This window comes from Canis aureus, chromosome 12 (genome assembly GCF_053574225.1).
Source record: "Canis aureus isolate CA01 chromosome 12, VMU_Caureus_v.1.0, whole genome shotgun sequence".
NCBI classification, from domain to species: Eukaryota; Metazoa; Chordata; class Mammalia; order Carnivora; family Canidae; genus Canis; species Canis aureus.
In genome coordinates, this window is record NC_135622.1 from 9,057,125 (window position 1) to 9,080,014 (window position 22,890).

Below are 22,890 nucleotides of genomic sequence, written 5' to 3' on the forward strand. Positions count from 1 at the left end.
GCCATCAACTCGTGATGTGTTCTTTTCCTCATTTCTATAGAGAACCTAAGAGGACATTCAGCAAAATAAAATTTTAATGACAACATTGAGAACTGGACTTATTAACTATCTCTACTCTTCTCTGTCAATACTCTAGTTCAATATCAGCTACTACTGAACACTTGGAACTTGCTGATTTCCTGTTATTGGTCTCTAATAATGCGTTTTCTATAGAGGAAACATAGGAATTATGAACATCTTATTATGAAATACATTATGCATACAAAAGAGCATATATAATATAGTGGTAGAGTTTAACAATAAACAAACATCCTACTTAATACATAGATTACCATCAATACCTACAACTTCCTATGTGTCCCTTTCTGACTATATTCTCCTCCCTTTTCCTAAAAGCTAACCACAATGCTACATTTTATGATTTGTTTACTTTTCTTTATATCATTACTATAAAAGTATGTGTCCTTAAATAATAAATTGATTGGTTTTGTCTCTTTATTCAACTTCATTTAATGGAATCATACTAAGTATTCTTATCTGCTTTCTCTTGTTCAGTGTAGGGTTCCTGAAATTCATCCATATTGATACATACAGTCTTTTAAATTTTATAGTTGTGTAATATTCCACTGTATACCTAACCATAGATTATTATGCCTTCTTCTACTGATGGATATAAGGGTTATTCCGGTGTTTCATTTGTGTATCTTCTCTGGTACACATTTCAGAGTTTTTCAAGGAATATTTCTAGGAGTGGAATTGCTGGTCTTGAGGTCCACATACATCTTCAGCTTTAACACATAATACAGAAGTGTCTACCAATGGAGTGATTATACCAATTTATGATTTCACCAACAGTATATGAGTTCCTTATGTTCCATAACCATACAAGCATTTGGATTTATCAGATTGTATAGTTTTGGCCAATTTGTTAGTTTTAATTTGCATTTCCTGATTATTAATGAGGGTGAGTATATTCAGATAAGATTATTGGTACTTTATGGTCTTCCTTTATGAGTTACTTGCTAATATGCTCTATTTTTATATTAGGTTGTTTATTTTCTTGTTTATATATTCTGAATGCTAATTCTTTTTCAGTTATGTGTTGCAAGTATCTTTGTTAGGTGTGTATCTTTTCATTTTATTTATGATACCTTTTGATATAAAATAAATAATTAATTTTAATATAAAATTTATCAGATATTTTCCTTTATAGTTTACATATTATGAGTCTTGTATAATAAATCTTTTCCTACCCTAAGGTTATGGAGAATTCTACTGTATTGATTCTAAAAACTTTAAGCTTTGCATCCCAAACTTATTCTATCTGAATATTTTAAAAACATTTTTTGTCACAAAGTGCATTCATATATAGAAAAGTGCATAAAATGTAAATAAATAAATAATCACAAAATGGTCACCTGTGTAGCCACCTCCCAGGCCAAGAAATAGAAGATATGTCTAGTCCTTCAGAGTTGTCCCCATTTTACCTCCCTGTTACTATTCCCTGCCTACCTCACCAAGTATAACTACTGTTGTGACTTGTAACCTAATAGTTTGGTTTTGCCTATTTCCAAAGTTCATGCAAATGGAATAAAAAGGTATGTAATGTTTTGTAGTCAGTTTCTTTCATTCAACAATATATTTTTGATGTTCATCTATGTTGTTGCATTTAACAGTAGCTTGTTCATGTGTCTGTTGGCCATTTGTATGTTTCTTTAAGAGATGTCTGTTCATGCTTTCTGCCCATTTCTTGACTGTATTATTTGTTTTAGGGGGTCTTTTGTCTGAATGGTAAGACATCAGAAAGGGAGAAAAACCATGAGAGACTCTTTACTTTGGGAAACAGAGTTGCTAGAGGGGAGGTGAGAAGGAGGAATGGGGTAATTGGATGATGGGCATTAAGGAAGGCACTTGATATAATGAGCACTCAGTGTTATACACAATTGATAAAATATTGAACATTGCATCTGAAACTAATGATGTACTATCTGTTAGCTAATTGAATTTAAATTCAAAAAATAGGGCAGCCCAGGTGGCTTAGTGGTTTAGTGCTGCCTTCGGCTCAGGGCATGATCCTGGATACCCTGGATGGAATCCCATGTCAGGCTCCCTGAATGGAGCCTGCTTCTCCCTCTGCCTGTGTCTCTGCCTCTCTCCCTCTCTCTGTGTGTCTCTCATGAATAAATAAATAAAATCTTTAAAAAAATAACTAATTTGTTGATTTTCATTGGGATATGAATACATACATACATATGGATACATTATTGAATGAATTATAGTACAATTTGTCCACTTTACTGTTGATGACACTGTTATTGTTTCCAGTTTCAGTTATTACCAATATTTATCAATATCTTGTAAATGTCTGTTGGAAAATATGCATTATTCCTGTTTGGTATATACCTAGGAGTAGAATTTCTGGATAATAAAGGACAGGTATGCATAGCTTTAGTAGATACTTTGAGATTTCTGAAATAGTCATACCCATTTACAATTCTAACTGCAGTGTGTGAGGGTTGTGGTTGTGTCAGACTATACCAATAAATGACATTGTTAGTCTTTAATTTGAGTCATCTCATGGATATGTAGTGGTACCTTGTTTGGTTTTAATCTGCAACTTCCTAATTAATAGTAAATATGAGCACCTCTTCATATGTGTATTGATCTACTGGATATCTTCTTTACAATTTCAAGTCTTCCCCTCCATGAATTTAGTATATCTCTCTCTTCATTTAAACCTTCTTTAATAACTTTCAATATAATTTTTTCAATATGGGACTTGCATATTTAGCAAAAGAACTTATATTTGCTGTTGTTGTTTTAAAGAGTATACTATACAGAAATGCAAATGGCTTTTTATGTTGATCTTATATCAGATAAGCACTGTTTTCTCCTAATACATCTAGATTATATTTTCTTTTCTACATGTTATATTAACTACTACTACTGATACTTTTGTCTTTTTTCCCAACATCTTATGCCTTATTTTCTTTTTCTTATATTTTTCTGTTGATAAGGATTTCCAGTATGATACTGAATACAACTGATGATGTCAAACATAGTTTAGGGGAATATTTTTAACATTTTACAATAAAATATGATATTTATTTTAAGTTTTACAAATATCATTTAATGTTAAAATGTTCTCTTTAAGTGCTGGTTTGACAGAAGTTCTAATCATAAGTGAATACTGGGCTTTGTGTGTATGTGTGTGTGCTTTGTTTGTGTCTGTTGAAAAGAATCATATAATTTTTCTTGCCTATTTTGAGATGGATTACATCAATATATTGTTTTCTCATTGCTGAACTAAACTGAATTCTGAAATATTCACTACCTGGTCATAGTGTGGTATTTTTTCCCTCATGTATGGCTAAATTCAGTTGCTAATATTTAAGATTTTGGCATACATGTTTATAAATGAATTTGACGTGTAATATTTCTTTCTCATTTTTTAAACTGTTTTTGTCTGGTTTTGATATCAGGAGTATACTAGACCATGATTGTTTCTTCCTTGTCCTCAGCCCCACATGATCTGGAAGAAGTTTTGTGTTATTTGTATTTTTTAATACATAGATGTTTTGTAAAAGTTCCCTACAAAAATTTGTGCCTATTATTTTCATTGTACGATGTTTTTAAAACTACTATTTAATTTCCTCAGTGGTTATAGAATTATTCAGGTTTTCTATTTCTTGTTGAATACAGTTAGTAATTTATATTTCTTCTAGGAATTAAATATTTCATAAGTTTTCAAATGTGTTGCAACAAGTTATTCATAATTTCATTTTATTATCTTTTCATCACTGCTGCAATTATAGTTATGTTATACTCTTTTAAAATCTAAAATATGTACTTTCTGTCTCTCTTTTTTTCTTAGCAACATCATTTCTTTTCTTCTACTTTACAAGTGCATTCTGTTGTTCTTTCTTCTTACTAAGTTGTATGCATAGTACATCAATTTTCAAACTTTCTTCTCTTCCAGTATAAGTAGGCAAATCTATACATTGTTAAACTACCATATTAGCTTATCCCAAAAATTTTTACATATGCTGTTTTTCTTCATGCATAGTTCTAATAACTTCCATTGCAATTTTTTTGTTAATCTAGGTTGCATAGAAGTGTGTTTTAAAAATTCTAATCTAGGGGTGCCTGGGTGGCTTAGTTAAGCATCCAACTCAATTTTGGCTCAGGTCATGATCTCAGGGTCCTGGTGAGAAGGGACAAATAGGAATAGGTAGGGAGAAATAGGTAGTGGGCTACCTGACGAGGCTCACAGAAATCCCAGATGTGGAGAAACATTATAGACGAGATATTTTCATGATAGTTACAAACAAAACTAGAAATAAGGGAACATAAGGAGACCGACCTTGTTGATCTTAAATGCTATAGATAAGGTGTTTTCATGAAAGTTACAAATTGACCACTGAAAGTTACCAAACTCCAAAGGAGAAGTAAATACGGTGCTACTAGTGGTGACTTTAAGATTTAAGTTCCCTGGTCAGTTTTTTATAAAAGCCCTAGTAGCAGCCCACTTGGGACTCCTCTCACTCAAGAGAGTTTTTTTCCTTTCCTTTCTGTTCTCACCTTCACTTGATAAACTTTCATTTCATTTCATCTTTTTGTGTCTGCAAGATTCATTCTTTTACTCCATCAGACAAGAACCCTACAACACTGCAATACTGGGGTGAGCCCCAGGTCAAGGTCTGCACCCAACCAGGTCTGTTTGAGGATTCTCTCTCTGCCCCTTACCCTGCATGGATGTACTTTCTTTCTCTTTCTCTTTCTCACTCTCAAATAAATCTTTTTTAAAAAGTGAGTGGGGAAAATCAGAGAGGGTGACAAAACATGAGAGACTCCTAACTCTGGGAAACAAACAAAGGGTAGCGGAAAGGGAGGTGGGTGGGGATGGGGTGACTGGATGATGGGCACTGAGTGGGGCACCTTACAGGATGAGCACTGGGTGTTATATATTGGCAAATCAAACTTCAATATATATATATTTTTAAATAAAAAAATAAAATCTAATCTGAAAATAAAAAGTCCTACTACAGGAAAATTTTAAAATAAATGAGAAATTAAACTTTAAAATTACATTTTGAAACTATTTTCAAATAAATAACATAACCACTTATATACATACAACATCAGTTGTGTCTTTTTTTATACATGAACAATGAACAATCTTTAAAGGAAATAAAGAAAACAATTTTATTTACAATAGCATAAAAATATAAAATACTTTAGAATAAATTTAACCCATGAGATGAAAGACTTGTACACTGAAAACTATCAAACATTGCTGAAGGAAATTAGAGAAGATGCAAATAAATGATGAAACATCCATGTTCATGGATCAGAAGATTTAATATTATTAAAATATCAATACTATCCAAAGAAATCTACAGATTTAATGCAATCTTTATCAAAATCCCAGTTGCATTTTTGGCAGAAATAGAAAAATCATCCTAAAATTCACTTGGAATTTCAAGAAACCTATAATAGTCAAAGGAATCTTGACAAAGAAGTTAAAAGTCTCAAACTTTCTGAATTTAAAACTCATCACAAAGCTACAGTAATCAAAACAGTGTGGTAAGGCATGCAGACAAAATCATAGACTAATGAAATAGGTTAGAGAGCACCAAAATAAATCCTTGTATAGATGGATATATATTCTAATTAAAATGGCCAAAGGTCCTAAATAGACATTTCTCTAAAGGAGATATACAAATGGCATGGCCAACAAGCATATGAAAAGGTGCTTAACATCACTAATCATTAGAAAAATGTAAATCAAAACTACAATGTGATTTTGCCTTACATCCATTAGCATAGTTACTATTAAAAAAAAATAACAAGTGTTGGTGAGGATGTGGAGAAATTGGAACTGTTGTGCATCACTGGTAAGAATGTAAGATGGAGCAACCGCTGTGGAAAACAGTAAGGCACTTCCTTAAAAAATTAAAAATAGAATTACCATGTAATCCAGAAATTTCACTTCTTCCGTATATATCTAAAAGAATTTAAAGCAGTGTCTTAACAACATATCTGAGCATGTATGTTTATATAGCAGTATTATTCACAATAGCCAAGTATCCATGGACAGATGAATGGATAAATAAGATGTGGCACATACATACAATGGAATATTAAAAAGGAAGGAGATTCTGACACATGATACAACATGGATAACCTTAAAGGTCATTATACTAAGTGAAATAAGCTAATCACAAAAATAATACTGTATGATTCCATATAATTGAAGTATCTTAAAGTAATCATAGAATCAAAGTGTAGAATGATGGGTTATCTGGAACTCCTGGAAGAGAGAAATGAATAGTTATTGTTAATTAGTATAGAGTTTCAGTTTTGCATGATGAAAAGTTCTGGAAATTGGTTGCACAATAGTGTGAACGTACTTAACACTACTGAACTTTACATTTACAAATAGTTAAGACTGTATATTTTATGTGTTTTACCACAATTTTAAAACTTTTTATGAATGGTTAAGCCAATAAAATTTGTGGTGGTCCAAATGTAAAATAAAACCAAAACCAAAACAAAACTATAACCTAAGGTATCATTTCTCACCCATAGTATTGTCAAAACTGAAAAAAAAAGCATAACATATTCTGTTCTCAAGGCTTTGGGGAAACAAGAACAGTTACATAGTGTAAATGGGAATGCAAATTGGTATTTACCTTCTTGGCAGGAAGTTTAGAAATATCTAACACAACTAAGACAGGTGTTTACCTTTTGACTCAGTAATTTCATGTCTAGAAATTTACCTTAAAGCTTCCCTCCAACAATATGAAAATAAATGTGCATGAGCACCTGAGTGGCTTAGTCAGTTAGGCATCTGCCTTTGGTTCAGGACATGATCCCATGGTCCTGAGATTGAGCCCTGCATTGGGCTTCTTGCTCAGCCAGGAGCCTGCTTCTCCTTCTCCCTTTGCCCTGCCACTCCCCCTGCTTATGCTCTCTCTCTGTCAAATAAATAAATAAATAAATAAATAAATAAATAAATAAATAAATAAAATCTTTAAATAAATACATGAATAAAGTGCACATTACAGCTTTGTTTGTAATTGCAAAATGTTGGAAATACTCTAAATTCTTAAATACAGGAGAGTAGTAGAATAAACTATGTTATATCTGCACATTATACTTATAACTTATACATGCAGTATTTCATAGAATAATAGAAAGAATAGAATAGAATAGAATAGAATAGAATAGAATAGAATAGAATAGTAGAAGTATTCTCCCACATGTAAAACTTAAAGATTCTGGGCCTAGTGTAGGAACATTTCACTAGCTTTTCTGTTTGTTTCCATGTCATTGTCCAGATTTTTACTGCTATCAGTGCTATATAGATATGCTAGTCTTACCATTGAGTGTTATAATGATAATTTGAAGAATCTAGCTTCATATATGTAAAATGACACCATCAGTTTGCTTCGATTTACACTACTCTAGTCAATATAAAGAATATAAAGGATAAGCAATGCTTATATTTGTTTTCTATTTGTGCTCATCTTTGGATTTTTGGATTTGGGGAAGTCTAAGAAAAAAGAGTCATCAAAAGATAATATGGCTTCAACAAGTAATTCATATATCTATCATCAAAATGAGCACTTTTGAAGAATTACTGAGTATATTATTATTAATGAATAATGGCATGCCCAGCATGTTTGACACTCCATCCTCTATGACAAAATTATTTTCAGTGATAGTCATTAAGTAAAATGAATAATAATGGTAAAAAAATCAGGAAAGATATTTTTTCAGATATCTCACAGACATTAGGATTTAATTTCTACCCAGTTTAAAGCAGTTATAAGGTTGGATTTTCATTTTTTTTGTTCCAGTATCCACAGTCTACAACCAAAACAAAACAATTATTTCAGTCTTGAAAAAACTGGCCTCTTTTTTTCAGTGTTTGATAAAGATTTATAAAGTCATGAAGTTGTCATGTGTTGACTGCTTCCTTTTCTTGTCTTTGAACTGCAAAGAAAGGTCCATATTTATTCTGAAAAGGTTCACTTCTTTTCTTAACCAGATTAACATTTTTCATCTGGAAATGGTATTGCCCAAGCAGGAATATCAAAATAGATTAAAATATCATTCACTGTCTTCTCTTCATCAAAGTCTTGGCTTTACTCATGCTCTTTTCTTCTCCTTTATTTTTTCCTTCAATTCTGTCAGTGTGGATGCTAACATTTCCTTTCTCTTCCTTGGTGTCAATGGTTATAGAAAATGATTCATTGTTGTCTTTCATCCCTGTGTCATCTGAATCTTGTGTTGTTTCTAGCATCCATGCTTTGGATTTGCCAACTTGCACTCCACAATTTTCATAAACTTTATGCAATGTTGCAGGCATTACATATTTCAAAATAGATCCAGACATTGTTGCAATTGCTTTTTTAAAAATTTTCTTTGTTGGGCTCTACTGGGTTGTTGCCCTTTCATGTTGGTATGGGTTTCTCACTTAACATTTCTTCACCAAGTTCAGAAAAAATTTTAAATACTTGCTGGCTTCAGAATAATATTCCAAATGGTCCATTAGGTTTCTGTAGGACAAAAGTGCATAATTTGATAGTTTTTTAAATCAATCTGGCAATTTTAACCTAGGTGTTTTTAGCAATATCTTATGTAAAATAATTTATGGAAATAATTGACTAATACAACCAGAATATCTCTGAAAGGGTCAATTTATATAATGACTAAATTGTAACCACTAGAGTAATGTTCTATTTTCTAGATTTGTTCTTTGGCTTAAAAACAAATAGTGAACAATTTAAAAGGGAATACTTTTAAAGTTTTTTAGCTATTTTCCAAGATCACTTAAAATTTTTATACATGAACTAAATTTTGCACTTTCCAAAGAAAAATATTACACCTCACAGTTTTCACTTTGTGTTAAATTTAAATTTTAAACACAAATAATAATTCCATGTGGTCATATAAAATGACACAATGGAAAGTAATTGAAGTTCTGTCTGCTGTTTATTGCAATCACAATGCTATCACTGCTTATTTCAAATCTACAGTTAAAATGCAGGTATATATAGCCTTAAAAGAATTACTGATGAAGTTCTACTAAAAGTGCACTCAAATTATTCTGAATTTTATTTTATTCCAGCACATAATGATTATATAAAAACAAATGAACTTTAACTCAATTTTATTTTGTTTATAATTATTCTCAAAAAAGAATCCCCCCTCCCCCTTGGTTGCCTAGCAAGGATTGATTTCGATGCCTCATCCTAGATAGGCCACTATTAAAGAGTAATACTTGAATCATTTACTAAATTCATATCTCTATTTCTTCACATATTATTTTCTACTGTTCCTCTCTCTCTTACCCATGGAGGACTCCAGGTAATGTATGTTAGACTTTTTGATATAATTCCACAGGTCTCCAAGAATCTATTCATTTATCCGAAAATTTTTTATCTTTGCTGTCCAGCTTGAATACTTGATCTTCAATTTCACTAACTCTTTCATCAGCTCCATTTTGTAATTAAGCCCATCTAGTAAATCTTCTACATTTCAAATACTGTATCTTTTAGTACTACTCCCTTCCTTTTTTATTTCTCTGCTAAGAATTTTGTAATTTTATCCATTATCAGAATATTTTCATTTACTTTGTTAAGAATAATTATAATACTTACTTTAAAATTTGGGGGGGGGGGTGTGGCTCAGCAGTTTGGCGCCTGTCTTCGGCCCAGGACATGATCCTTTAGTCCTGGGATCGAGTCCCACGTCGGGCTCCCTGCATGGAGCCTGCTTCTCCCTCTGCCTGTGTCTCTGCCTCTCTCTCTGTGTCTCTCATGAATAAATAAAATCTTTTTAAAAAGTTTTATTTTATTTAAAAAATATCTATTCTGACATCTGAGTCATATCAGGATTGATCTCCACTGACTGTCTTTTTGAGAGGTGGTCAGGTTTTCTTATTTCCTTCCATGTAACAAATTTAATTTTTTTCCATGTTAACAAATTTATTATCTCATGGACATTGTGAATAATATGCTATAGAAACTAGATTGTTTTACATTACTCTGAAGACTGCTGATTTGGTGTGGTTTGTGTGTATGTGTGTGTGTTTTAGCAGGTACTTGACTTTACTGGACTTATACAGGAAATTGTCTCCCTGTGATGAGTGACAACTTAAATAATCACAGTTCGATTCTTTCTGCTTTAACCGGGCTGCTTAGAATCTAGTTTTGAATGCATAGTCCAGGAAGAGTAAGCCAGAGATTAAGCTAGAAGCTATCCAGAAGCTTTAGGGATACTCTCTCTTTGGATTTCTCCTTTCCAAAGAAATCATCCTTACTTTCCAATAATTGATTGCTCCCAATTCTGTCCTCTGGTTATTTAAGCCGATTAATCTCAGATACTCCATCACAGATCTGGCTTTCCTACACAATGTGGCTTGGGGCCTATCATTGTAAAAGTTATAAAAATAGAAAACTCACCCTGTGACATCTCTTTCCAAGCATCATCCTCTCCACTGTGTCCCTGTTTTGGGTCCATCATCAGTTCTTTCAGAAAGGTTTTTGTTTGTTTGTTTGTTTGGTTTTTTTTGTTTGTTTGTTTGTTTGTTTTTTTTTCCTGGAGTTCATACTGGCTGTCTCTGGGAGAGTTTTCCAATAGGAGCTACTTGGCCATAATAACTCATATCTCTCTTTGAGGATCTCTGTTTTCTTCTTCCTTTACTCTCCCCATTCCAACATTATTTTCCTTCTTTCTTACATTGTTTCAGTAAATGTTTTCTTCTAGGTTGCATATTTGAATGAGAGCTAGCTTCATCATAAGTGCTAGGGTCTCAAGGCCTATGTATATGTTTGCTGGGTTGTTATAACAAAATACTAGGTGGCTTAAACAACAAAGATTTATTTCTTCACAATTCTGGTAGCTTTAAGTCAAGATAAAGGTATTAGCAGGTTTGGTTTCTTCTGAGGGCTTTCTCCTTGGCTTGCAGATGGCTGTCTCTTCATTGTGCTCTCACATGACCTTTTCTCTGTGTATGTACTTCCTGCATATGTCTCTGTGCATCTTAATCCTACCTTTCTATAAGAACACAGATTGCATTAGAGCCCACCCAAAAGGCCTCATTTTAACTTAAGTATGTCTTCAAAGACTTTATCTCCAAATATGGTTCTGAGGTACTGGAGATAAAAGCTTCAACGTACAAATTTGGGTTGGGGAAAGGGGGACATGTGAATTCAACTCATAACAGCTTGGCATCCATGAATTTTTTCAAGCACTATTTTTACACAATATTTTTTACTGCATAGTGGTCATTTTACCTAGAAAAACCCCATAGCCATTGGGTTTTCTTATTGGTTCTTGGGATGTCTCCATCTCATCTTTGTCTATCTTTTCCTTTCTCATCTTCCTTCCAAACCTCAATATTACAAAACCATTAATTTTGTAGGCTTTACTAAAGGCAAAGCCCCAAAGCAAGTATCCTCAATCTGAGGGGCCTGGCTTAAAGCCTCATTAGTTCTGTGATGTTAGTTTGAACAGCTTTCCCAAAACATGAGCAAGATGCCATGAGGCATGAAGTGCTGATAGTGCCAAATTTGACCAAGAGTTCAGAAGCCCTGCTCTGGCGGATAAAGCTGGAAGTTAAGAGCTCTTTCTCTATTGAATGACTCTGATGATGGTAATGAAGAGGAGGAAAAATAAGTAGATAACATTTAGGGTAATTCCGATTTTAAGTTATTGAGATTCAAGGTTTTTTGCTTTCTATGGGACTAATTTTAAACTCCGTCAGCTTGATACTTAAGTTCTTCTACAAATTAGATTCCATTTACTTTTCTTATCTTTACTACAATTACTCATACCCCACAGAAAAACTCAAACTAATCTAGATTATTCATCCCTCAGGTTTACTCTTGCCTTTATCCTGTTGCTTATTACTGTGTCTTTACTCTCTAATATTCTTATTTTATTTTCTTCATCTTCTGGAAATCCTACTTCATCCTTCATAGTTCAGATAAAATCCTATATCTGCCATTGTGTTTCTCGGATTACTTTAGTCCACAGTGAAATATACTTCAGTGCTGTCACTTATTACCTCTATGAACCTCAAGTCTTCATTTATAAAAAAAGGTCTTGTTATCCCTAGTTTATAGGATTGCTTTGAAGATTACAGACAATATATGTTTCAAAGTTTTATTTATTTATTTGAGAGAGAGCAAGAGCCCACGCTCATGTTGGGGGAGGAGCAGAGGGAGAGAATCCCAAACAGACTCCCCACAGAGTGCGGAGTGGAGGTGGGGTTCAATCTCAAGACCCATGAGGTCAGGAGTTGGATGCCTAATCAATGGAGCCTTCCAGGCACCCCAGATTACAGATAATACATTTAAAACAAAACATAATATCAATTAAACAGAATTTATTTTGTGCCATACATTTTTCTACAGTCAATAGGAGATCCAAAATTTAAACCCAATAGGCTCCATAGCCTATACATTCTCGTAACAAATATACTATGTTACTGAGCTAAAGATGGCATTCAATTCAATAGCTGCTATTATTATTTTTACCATGTATATCTACTGAATTTCTCATGAATCCATTTCTTATTTTACTGAAAAGATTTTTAGCCCTTTGAGAACAAGGACATTGATATATATATATATATATATATATATATATATATATATATTTCCTTTTACAGCATTGTGTTTGCATAGGATATACCTAACAATATTGGTTAAATAAGTGAGTAAATGATGAACCATTTACAGAGAGATTATTTACCTGACTTTAAAATCATTAAAGTGATTTTACCTCTAACCACATCCTTCTTGGACAAAAATCAGAATATTCATACAGTGCCTGCTTCTAGATCAAATACAAATTCCCCCAAGAGTTTGAACTTCAGTATTATTATTGATTGTTTCTGTGAACTCCTGGAGATATCATTCTTAAGCACTATACCAGGTTTTGCATTCCTTAGAGCCTTTCCCATCAGGATCTATATTTAGTAGCTTCCTGTGGCTGCTGAGGAGAAGTTGAAACCCCAGTCCTGATCAGAGTGAGCAAAGATTCTAAAGGAAAATAAGACTCGGATGACCCACAACAAATTCAATACTCTGGATTTGAGTAAAGTATAAACTACTGAGGTAACAAGTAAGATATGTGTAACAAAAACTTGCTGCAAACTGACTTTTTTTTCCCCTCACATTTTGGAATATATAGGGCTGGCTGACTCTGGCCTAATTTGACTAGCAGTGTGAAGGAACTTCTGTGTAATATTTAACATTTCCAGTGACTTTGGCATTAAGCCTGGACATTTTGTTTCTTAAGAAACAGTTTTCTTTATACATCTGTCCCAATGACTCTGTCATCCTTGCTTCTAATCAGAAAATGTCTCAGTTCTGAACATCATCAGGCTGAGTCTTTCATTTCCTAATGACATATCTGGGGACTTCCCTCTGTTACCTACTGGGGCCAAACTGTGAATTCAGGGTCATAGGCCCAGTTCTTTAAGTGGGAAGTTAGAGTAATGTCTCCAAGGATCCTGTTTCTTCTCTCAGTCTGGGAATGGAATCAAGCCCGACAATTACCTTGTCAACCTTTTCTCCAAGAGCCAAACCAGTTTTCCACACTGTGCATGGTATAAAAATATCAAACTTATGCTTCTAAAATTATTGTGTTATTGTGTAATTTTGTATTTTCACAATATTTACAAACATAATTATATAATTATAATATAATAATTATAACCATATTGTTGCCTTTTAATATTTTAATTTAAATATAATTTTTTGTATATTTTTTATTGGAGTTCGATTTGCCAACATATAGCATAACACCCAGTGCTCATGCCTTTTATAGAAATTAGTATAAATGTAATTATATAGCATTTAGTGTTTTGTATCTGACTTATTTAACAGAGCATAATGATTTTAATATCCATCCTCATTATTTTTTGTGTCAATAGATCACTCCTTGGTAGTCCATAGTACATATATACTACCTTTTGTTTATATATTAAGTATGTAATAGACATTTGAGTTGTTTCAAAGTTTTCAGTGTTATAAATAAAGCTGCAATTACTATATAAATATAAGTCTTTGTGTGAACATATATTTTTGTTTTCTCCTGGGTAAATTCTTCAGAGTGAGAAGGGTAGATTGCTTGGTAGGTAAATGTTGAATTTTTTGAGAAACCATCAAATTGTTTTCCAAATTGACCATACCACTCTGTAATCCCTCCAGAAACATATGAAGGTTTCAAGCTGTTCCAGTACATCCTTAACTAACCTTTAATATAGCTTGTCTTGGTAACTTTAGCCATTATAGTAGGTACACAGTATTGACATACTGGCATTGCGATTTTAACTTGTACCTTTTTGATAATTAATGATAATTAACATCTTTACATGTGCTTATATATCATTATTGTATCTTCTTTGGTAAATGTCTATTCAAATTTCTTGTCCATTTCTTCAGTTGATTTGTCTTAATAGTTAGCTGTAAGAATTCTTTATATATTCTGGATACAAGAAAATTACCAGGTTTTTGTCTTGTTTTGTTTTACAAATATTTTCTCCTTCTGTGGCTTACTTTTGCATTGTATTCATAGTTTGAATTTTGAGGAAATCCAATTAATCAACTTTTTTTCTTTTATAGCTGGTATCCTAAATAAAGATTTTCTTTTATGTTCTCTTCTAGCAATGTTATAGTTTTAGCTGTTACATTTTGGTCATTGATCCATTTTGAGCTAGTTTTTAAAAATATATGGCACAAAATAATGGTCTATGTTCCTGTTTTTACATATGGCTATACAATTGCTCCAAAAATGGTCTGGTCAGTACAGGAAACCTCCTTGCCATTCATTGACCTGCAACTGTACTTTCTCCAAGGAGATCTGAACTCTGGCTTTGGGCAGTAATTTGCCCCTCAAAGTGTGTTCTTACTTAGGAAGTTTCCCTGTCTGGCATAATCTGTACATCTTATTCTATACATCTTATAATTATACTTTTCTCATGGCATTCTAGTTGTTTATACTAAACTAAACAATAGACTAATATCAACTAGGAATTATACCTAATTTTTTGTACTTGTTTTCTTTCTCCTGATGAATTCACCTTTTTGCCATTATGAGATTTCTCTTTATTTCTAGTAATACTGCTTGTTTTTAAGTCTATCTTGTATGATATTAACACATCTAGGCCATATTTCTTTTATGTATTGATTAGATGATACATATTCTTCCATTGTATTACTTTCAAACTATCTCTGTCATGCGTAAAGTGTCTTACACTTCTAAAGATATGTTCTGTCTTACTTTCTAATGCAATTATCAGTATGGTTGGTTTGTGTCTGCCATACTGCCTTTTTTTAATGGCATATGTTAGTTGCTACTGATATTCCTTTTTCTCTCCTTTTCAATCTTGTGTGGATTGAGAATTTTTAAAAAATGTTTAGTATGTCCTCTTCTGGCTTATTAATTCTAACTTTCTGTTTTATTTTTTAAAGTGATTTCTGTAGAGTTTTGAAGCAATCATAATCAACTCTAAATTACAATTATATCACTTCATGTATAAGGTAAGACCCTTATAACAGTATGCTATAATTATCCTCCTCTCATTACTTGTGCTATTCTTATTATACATTTTATGTCTAAATATACTAAATCTCACAATACATTGTTTTTGTTTGTTTGTTTGTTTTTGCTTTAACCAGACAATACTCTTCTAACAAATTAGGAAATGAAAAATATACCTCTTATAGTTGCCAACATATTTGCCATTCTCAGTATTCTGCAGATCTGAGTTTCCATTTAGTTTCATTTTTCTTCACTCTGAGGAACTTCTATTAATAACTCTAATAGTGCAAGTCTCCTGGAAAAACTCCCTTAACTCCGTTTAATCAAAAATGTCTTTACTTTGCCTTCATTTGGTGGAATATTTTCACTGGAATTGAAATTCTAGGTTGATTCCTTTTTCCAGTAATTTAAAAATTTCATTACACTATCTCTGGCTTTCACCATTTTTTTTTTTTTTTTTACCAAATTCTTGATGTAGATAGTGCTCCTATCTCCTGTTTTCGGGGAGGAGGGAGAAGGAGAGGGGGAGAGAAAGTCTAGATTACTACCCAGGCCCTAATGCTTTTGCCAAAAGCTTCTTAAACCTAAACTTTTCTCCATAATAATGAGCTATAGAAGCAATCATTAGTATTATTATTTATCATTACACTTGAAAAGAACATGCCTACTCTTGTAAGCACTTTAAAATTAGATCTGAAATCATCCCAATGGCTTTGCAAGATGGGTATCATTACACTTCATAGAAAATGATCTGAGGCTCAGAGAAGTTCCATACTGGATCTGCCTGTCTGTCTACAAATCTCATGCATTTGGCATTATCCACACTGCTTTTTGTCTCTGGATGGCTTATCTATGAATGTACACTAAAGACCCAATAGGCAGTCCTGATATAATGCATGATCAGTGCCTCTCATAAGCATGGTACCTTAATAAAAATGACCCAAGATGCATTGGTATCTGGTGTCAACAGCTCTTTCCACACATTTCTACATAGCCAAGTAACCACTTTAATCTAGGTTAATTATCATATAAGCTTTAGTTATAGAAAAAAAAGTGGGGTTATCTACCCATTATACATATTTCTCTGTAAATATTTCTGAAAAAGATAGTATTTCTCACACAGCACTCCCATAAGATTAGAGTTTTACTTTGTTTTGTACTATACATATATATACCTGATCCTGTCTGATCAGATAAAGCTCAAGTGTCCATGACCCAGAGCTTCAACTCCCCTGGAAGGGCTGCAGAAAGTGTACACTTCAAATCATGCTCTTCTTGGCTGTGAAATCTTTCCCCCATGGTTGAGAGATTTTTAAAAAATTCTGACACACATGAATCAGTTGCTGCCTCAACCTTGACAAGACCTAGAAGATTTTAGGCTAGAGTCCATTCTGTTAGGTTAGCTCTTGCTTTGCAATGAGGTTAGGCCATTAGATATTATAATGAGGGCCCAACTTGTACATTCTCACTAAAGATTAATTTGGCTTCCTTGCAACATCTGTGTTCTGCTGACTCCTATCTGTTCCCCCAGGCTGTAGGGCCAAACACATCCATCATCACAGACAGGCCCTTGGAAGCCACCCCTTGCTGTTGCTTCTACATATCAAAGAATGAGTCAACTCAGGCAGGGAGACTCCTGGAATAGCCTGTCCCAGGGGCTCCCTCTCCTCAGAAACCCTTCCCAGGTCTCCCCACTCACCTTTTGGGACTGAATCTTGTGAAGGCAACAATACAGCTGAGTCCTTGAAAGCACGGCAAATGGAGCATGTTGAAAGGTGGCTTTACAGAGGCATTACAGCCACCCGGAATCTGGCATTTCTGCCATAGCTCCCTACCCAAAATAGCAACTGGTGAAATTTAACCTGAACACTGTTGTCAAAAACAAGTGTGAGTATTTTAGTTAATGTTTGGAAGCCATCCCATCTGTGAATGTGGGTTCACCCTGAGGCCCAGTGAGGGATTTCAAGAGCCTAGCTGTGTCCTGGGCTTTTGCCCTAAAGCTTTCCTTGCTTGTTGACAGAGTGCTGCAGGTGATTAGGGAACTATTCCAAGTGTGCAGTTAAGAGAGGAGCTGAGAGAAATCCATAGGCACTGGCAGTCTTCAGAGCCACAGCTCCACACACTGGGCCCACACCTTTCAAATAGGTTTTCTGCATGAATATGGATGACTGCCCTGTGTTCAGTGTGCTTGCAAGGCCCAGACTTCCAGAGGCAGAACTCTGACCTGACATCAACTCTGCATGTTATAGACAGGTGCCCTGCCACAGGTACAGGGAGCTGTGTAACACATAGTCCAAGTGGAGAAATGCAACCAAAGATAACCCAGTTTGGAGAGGTAGGGAGTTCCCTGGTAATTAAAGCATTCAAGCTTCGGCTGATAGACTATAAGATGAGAAAGCCATACAGAGGGTTCCAGCATCAGCTGAGTCATCTCAAGACTGTCTTTGAGTACTCTTCCACTCTGAAATTACAGTCTATGAATTCTTCCACCAGCAGCACATACTAAGTTAATAGCACGTACATATACTACCTGGAAATGTATACATTAAGCCATTCACAAGTGTATATACCACATATGTGCTTAGTCTTAGTGCCTCAGTTAAACAGAAGAAACAAGCACAGAAGCCATTTATGAACATTTGCGTGGATGGATTTGTTTGTATACAAAGGTGCTCATACAGACCAGCCAGGATGACTAAAAAGCCTGGAAAGCCTTCATGCTATAGTTTAAGAGATTTGTTAATTCCTAAAACTAAAAGCAAATGGTCATTTTTACAACCCTTTTCTTTCTTTAAATTTGTTGAATGCACAGTACTTGTGAAAACACAGGAGGAAGAAGAGGCCGGGAGCTGGAAAACCTTTCCCTGAGTACTACTGTCATTCACACAGGGTAGAGGGTGTTGAGTTGCCTCCTGGACACAAACACAGAGGCTCTGAGGCATTTCAGTCCTTCAGTTCATCTCCTTTTGCTTTGCATCGGCTGGCTCAATGCACAGCCCACCCACCTTATTTACTGCCTCTTACTCTCTTTAAAGTGAATCTAGGGGCCTTTGTATCAACTTGGATCAATGAGGGAGCATGCACTCCTTTCCAGCATCAGATGGGGAAGAAAAGAGAGGAAAGTTATAGAGGGAGTAAGAAGGGAAACAAATGATAGTATGGTGAACACAGTTGAAATGTTTCTAGTGTAACCACATTGGGAGAGCTAAGGAAGGCACCAGGACATTTAGGGAAACTGAGTAAAGGAGAGTTAATGGGGCAGACACTTTGCAGACTATACTCCAAACCTTGTTAGGAAGCATTATGTTAATTGCCTTAGCTTTCTGCTGACTTTCTACTTTAAGGTGTGCGTTGGGAAGGAGCTGAAGTGCAAATCACATAGCCCTTACACACTGTTACTTGGTCAGCTTGTTAGAAGCACATTCACTAATTATAAAACTCACAATTATATGAGCTATTTTTAATATTTATGGTTTAATTTTAAGGTGGCTTTTTTCAAAACCTGGTTTTCAAACCCTGGTTAGCATATTATATTGGATGAGTACAATGAGAATGAGAACACTGACACAATGAAGTATTTATAAGTCTTAATGCCAGAATTTACTAATTATCTTTATTCTGACCAAATCTATACAGTGCATTTGTCTGAATAACAAGACGTCTTCATCCATTGTCCTCAGTTGCCTTAAACAACTAGAGTGCATTTAGTGACAAATGTAATTATGCCAATAGTGTTATCTACCATTTATTTGGGCAGGCACTTAAAAATTATCTCTGCTCACAACAATGCTGCTGGTTGGTATTAACCAATTTGCAGAGAAGGGAACTGAAACAGAGATGTAAAATGCCTTGACCAAAGTCACATAGCCAGTACACTGGGGAACCGTATCTCCTTTTATATCACTCCTCCCCCATCTACTAAAATTTTCTGAATAAAAATATAGGATTATATTTAATAGGATTTGTATACAAAGATTAGGTAGAGATGACAAGCTAACATATAGTATAGGCTCTCACCTTATCACTCTCAGACAAGCTGAGGAACCCTCAGCCACGCCACCTTGGCTCAGCAGAAGTGCTATAGAGAAGGAGGTGGGAACACTTTGGCAGCTGTGCAACCTTTTCCTAAGCCCCAAGTATACAGAAATATTATATCTTCTCTCTCTCTAACTCACATGAGCAAAGGCCAGGGAGAAACTAAAGTTCAAAGGGAAGGGTTCCATGGGCTGCTGTTGATCCTATAGATTATCAACAAATCCTGAAACAAGACAGACCATAGGTCATCACCTCTCCAATCTATAGAGGGAAATACCAAGGTCAATGTTGTTGTGAAAGCTCAAGTTCACACTTGTCATGCAGAATGTGATTTGGGATTCAAGCCGATCCAAATGCTTAGTTTCTGAAAAACTTATTACTTATAGTATCATCTGTGGACCAGCAGCCTCAGCCTTGCCTGGGAACTTAGTAGAAATGCAGAAAAATCTCAGGCTCTACTCCAAACCCACTGAATCTGAATCTATGTTTTCACAAGAACCCCAGTTTATTTATATGTAGATTAAAGTTTGGGAGAAATTACCTTAAGGGACATGAAGAGTCAAAAATGCTGAATCCTTACGGAGACATGTTTGTTGGCAAAAAAGTGCAACTGAAATGGGTTTTGATAAAAGGGAGTTTTTAGCAAATATAGCTCCTGAAAAATGTCCTGATTCACATGTTGAAAGGATCAACACATCTTTAATTGGTTCAGGCATCAGAAGGTCTAAATTTTACACCCTAGATATAGTCTCAACATGATTTGTAGAGTATTCATGGAAGGGCAGTAAGTCTTGCTTCATTGGTCTCTTGTCTGACTCTGAATTTCCTTTCTCTAGGATTTAAATTTCATTAGCAGTGTTATAGCTTGAAATGGATAAGGACTTTTACATGACTTTTTCTCAAGGAATATAAAATTGTCCTAAGAAGAATAAGTATAGAAATTAACCAGCACCAAAAATCCATGTTTTATATTTCAGATGATGTGATAACTTTAAAGCTACAAGGTGAACTTGAAGGGAGTAAAAAGGCCCTTGTATAGACTCTCTCTGTAAACATATAGAGTTATCATAAACATTGAGGCCAGTCCAGCCATAGCATTAACCTAGGAATGTGCATTCAGGAAAGCCTTGGTGAGGCAACGAGCATCACTGGTTAAGTTTCAAACAGAAGAAATTGTTCAGTTCTTTTTTTTTATAAATGTATTTTTTATTGGTGTTCAATTTGCCAACATATAGAATAACACCCAGTGATCATCCCATCAAGTGCCCCCCTAAGTGCCCGTCACCCAGTAACCCCCACCCCCGCCCACCTCCCCTTCCACCATCCCGAGTTCGTTTCCCAGAGTTAGGAGTCTCTCATGTTCTGTCTCCCTTTCTGATATTTCCCACTCATTTTTCTCTTTTCCCCTTTATTCCCGTTCACTATTTTTTATATTCCCCAAATTAATAAGACCATATAAAGTTTGTCATTCTCCAATTGACTCATTTCACTCAGCATAATACCCTCCAGTTCCATCCACGTCGAAACAAATGGTGGGTATTTGTCGTTTCTAATGGCTGAGTAATATTCCATTGTATACATAAACCACATCATTATCTATTCATCTTTTGATGGACACCGAGGCTCCTTCCACAGTGTGGCTATTGTGGACATTGCTGCTATAAACATCCGGGGTGCAGGTGTCCCGGCGTTTCACTGCATCTGTATTTTTGGGGTAAATCACCAGCAGTGCAATTCCTGGGTCGTAGGGCAGATCTATTTTTAACTCTTTGAGGAACCTGCACACAGTTTTCCAGAGTGGCTGCACCAGTTCACATTCCCACCAACAGTGCAAGAGGGTTCCCCTTTCTCCGCATCCTCTCCAACATTTGTGGTTTCCTGCCTTGTTAATTTTCCCCATTCTCACTGGTGTGAGGTGGTATCTCATTGTGGTTTTGATTATTTCTCTTGCCTTCATGGATGTATCTTGCAAGAAGTTGCTGTGGCCAAGTTCAAAAAGGGTGTTGCCTGTGTTCTCCTCTAGGATTTTGATGGAATCTTGTCTCACATTTAGATCTTTCATCCATTTTGAGTTTATATTTGTGTATGGTGTAAGAGAGTGGTCTAGTTTCAATCTTCTGCATGTGGATGTCCAATTTTCCCAGCACCATTTATTGAAGACACTATTTTCCAGTGGATAGTCTTTCCTCCTTTGTCGAATATAAAGCTGAGGGTCCATTTCTGGATTCTCTATTCTGTTCCATTGATCTATGTGTCTGTTTTTGTGCCAGTCCCACACTGTCTTGATGACCACAGCTTTGTAGTACAACCTGAAATCTGGCATTGTGATGCCCCCAGATATGGTTTTCCTTTTTAAAATTGCCCTGGCTATTTGGGGTCTTTTCTGATTCCACACAAATCTTAAAATAATTTGTTCCAACTCTCTGAAGAAAGTCCATGGTATTTTGATAGGGATTGCACTAAACGTGTAAATTGCCCTGGGTAGCATTGACATTTTCACAATATTAATTCTTCCAATCCATGAGCATGGAGTATTTTTCCATCTCTTTGTGTCTTCCTCCATTTCTTTCAGAAGTGTTTTGTGGTTTTTAGGGTATAGATCCTTTACCTCTTTGGTTAGGTTTATTCCTAGGTATCTTATGCTTTTAGGTGCAATTGTGAATGGGATTGACTCCTTAATTTCTCTTTCTTCAGTCTCATTGTTAGTGTATAGAAATGCCACTGACTTCTGGGCATTGATTTTGTATCCTGTCACACTGCCAAATTGCTGTATGAGTTCTAGCAATCTTGGGGTAGAGGCTTTGGGGTTTTCTATATAGAGTATCATGTCATCTATGAAGAGGGAGAGTTTGACTTCTTTTTTGCCAATTTGAACATCTTTTATTTCTTTTTGTTGTCTGATTGCTGAGGCTAGGACTACTAGTACTATGTTGAATAGCAGTGGTGAGAGTGGACATCCCTGCCTTGTTCCTGATCAGAGAGGAAAGGCTCCCGGGGCTTCCCCATTGAGAATGATATTTGCTGTGGGCTTTTTGTAGATGGCTTTTAAGATGTTGAGGAATGTCCCCTCTCCCTACACTCTGAAGAGTTTTGACCAGGAATGGATGCTGTATTTTGTCAAATGCTTTCTCTGCATCTATTGAGAGGATCATATGGTTCTTGTTTTCTCTCTTGATGATATGATCAATCACATTGATTGCTTTACGTGTTTTGAGCCAGCCTTGCATCCCGGGGATAAATCCTACTTGGTCATGGTGAATAATCTTAATGTATTGTTGGATCCTATTG

At 35.0% G+C, this 22,890-nt stretch overlaps 1 long non-coding RNA gene across 2 annotated transcripts; it reads right to left on the bottom strand.

Moving 5' to 3' along the window:
* Window positions 1-5,994: 5,994 nt before the first annotated feature.
* Window positions 5,995-17,475, bottom strand: LOC144324615 (uncharacterized). 2 transcript variants are annotated; one of them, XR_013390048.1, is made up of 4 exons: window positions 17,267-17,475; window positions 9,672-9,825; window positions 7,799-8,567; window positions 5,995-6,313 (listed from the first exon to the last, which is right to left on the bottom strand). It is a non-coding gene; the product is annotated as an uncharacterized LOC144324615 (long non-coding RNA). The 2 variants fall into 2 exon arrangements; XR_013390047.1 differs by lacking the exon at window positions 5,995-6,313 and having other exon boundaries at window positions 6,337-8,567; window positions 17,267-17,470.
* Between the last annotated feature and the right edge of the window lie 5,415 nt (window positions 17,476-22,890).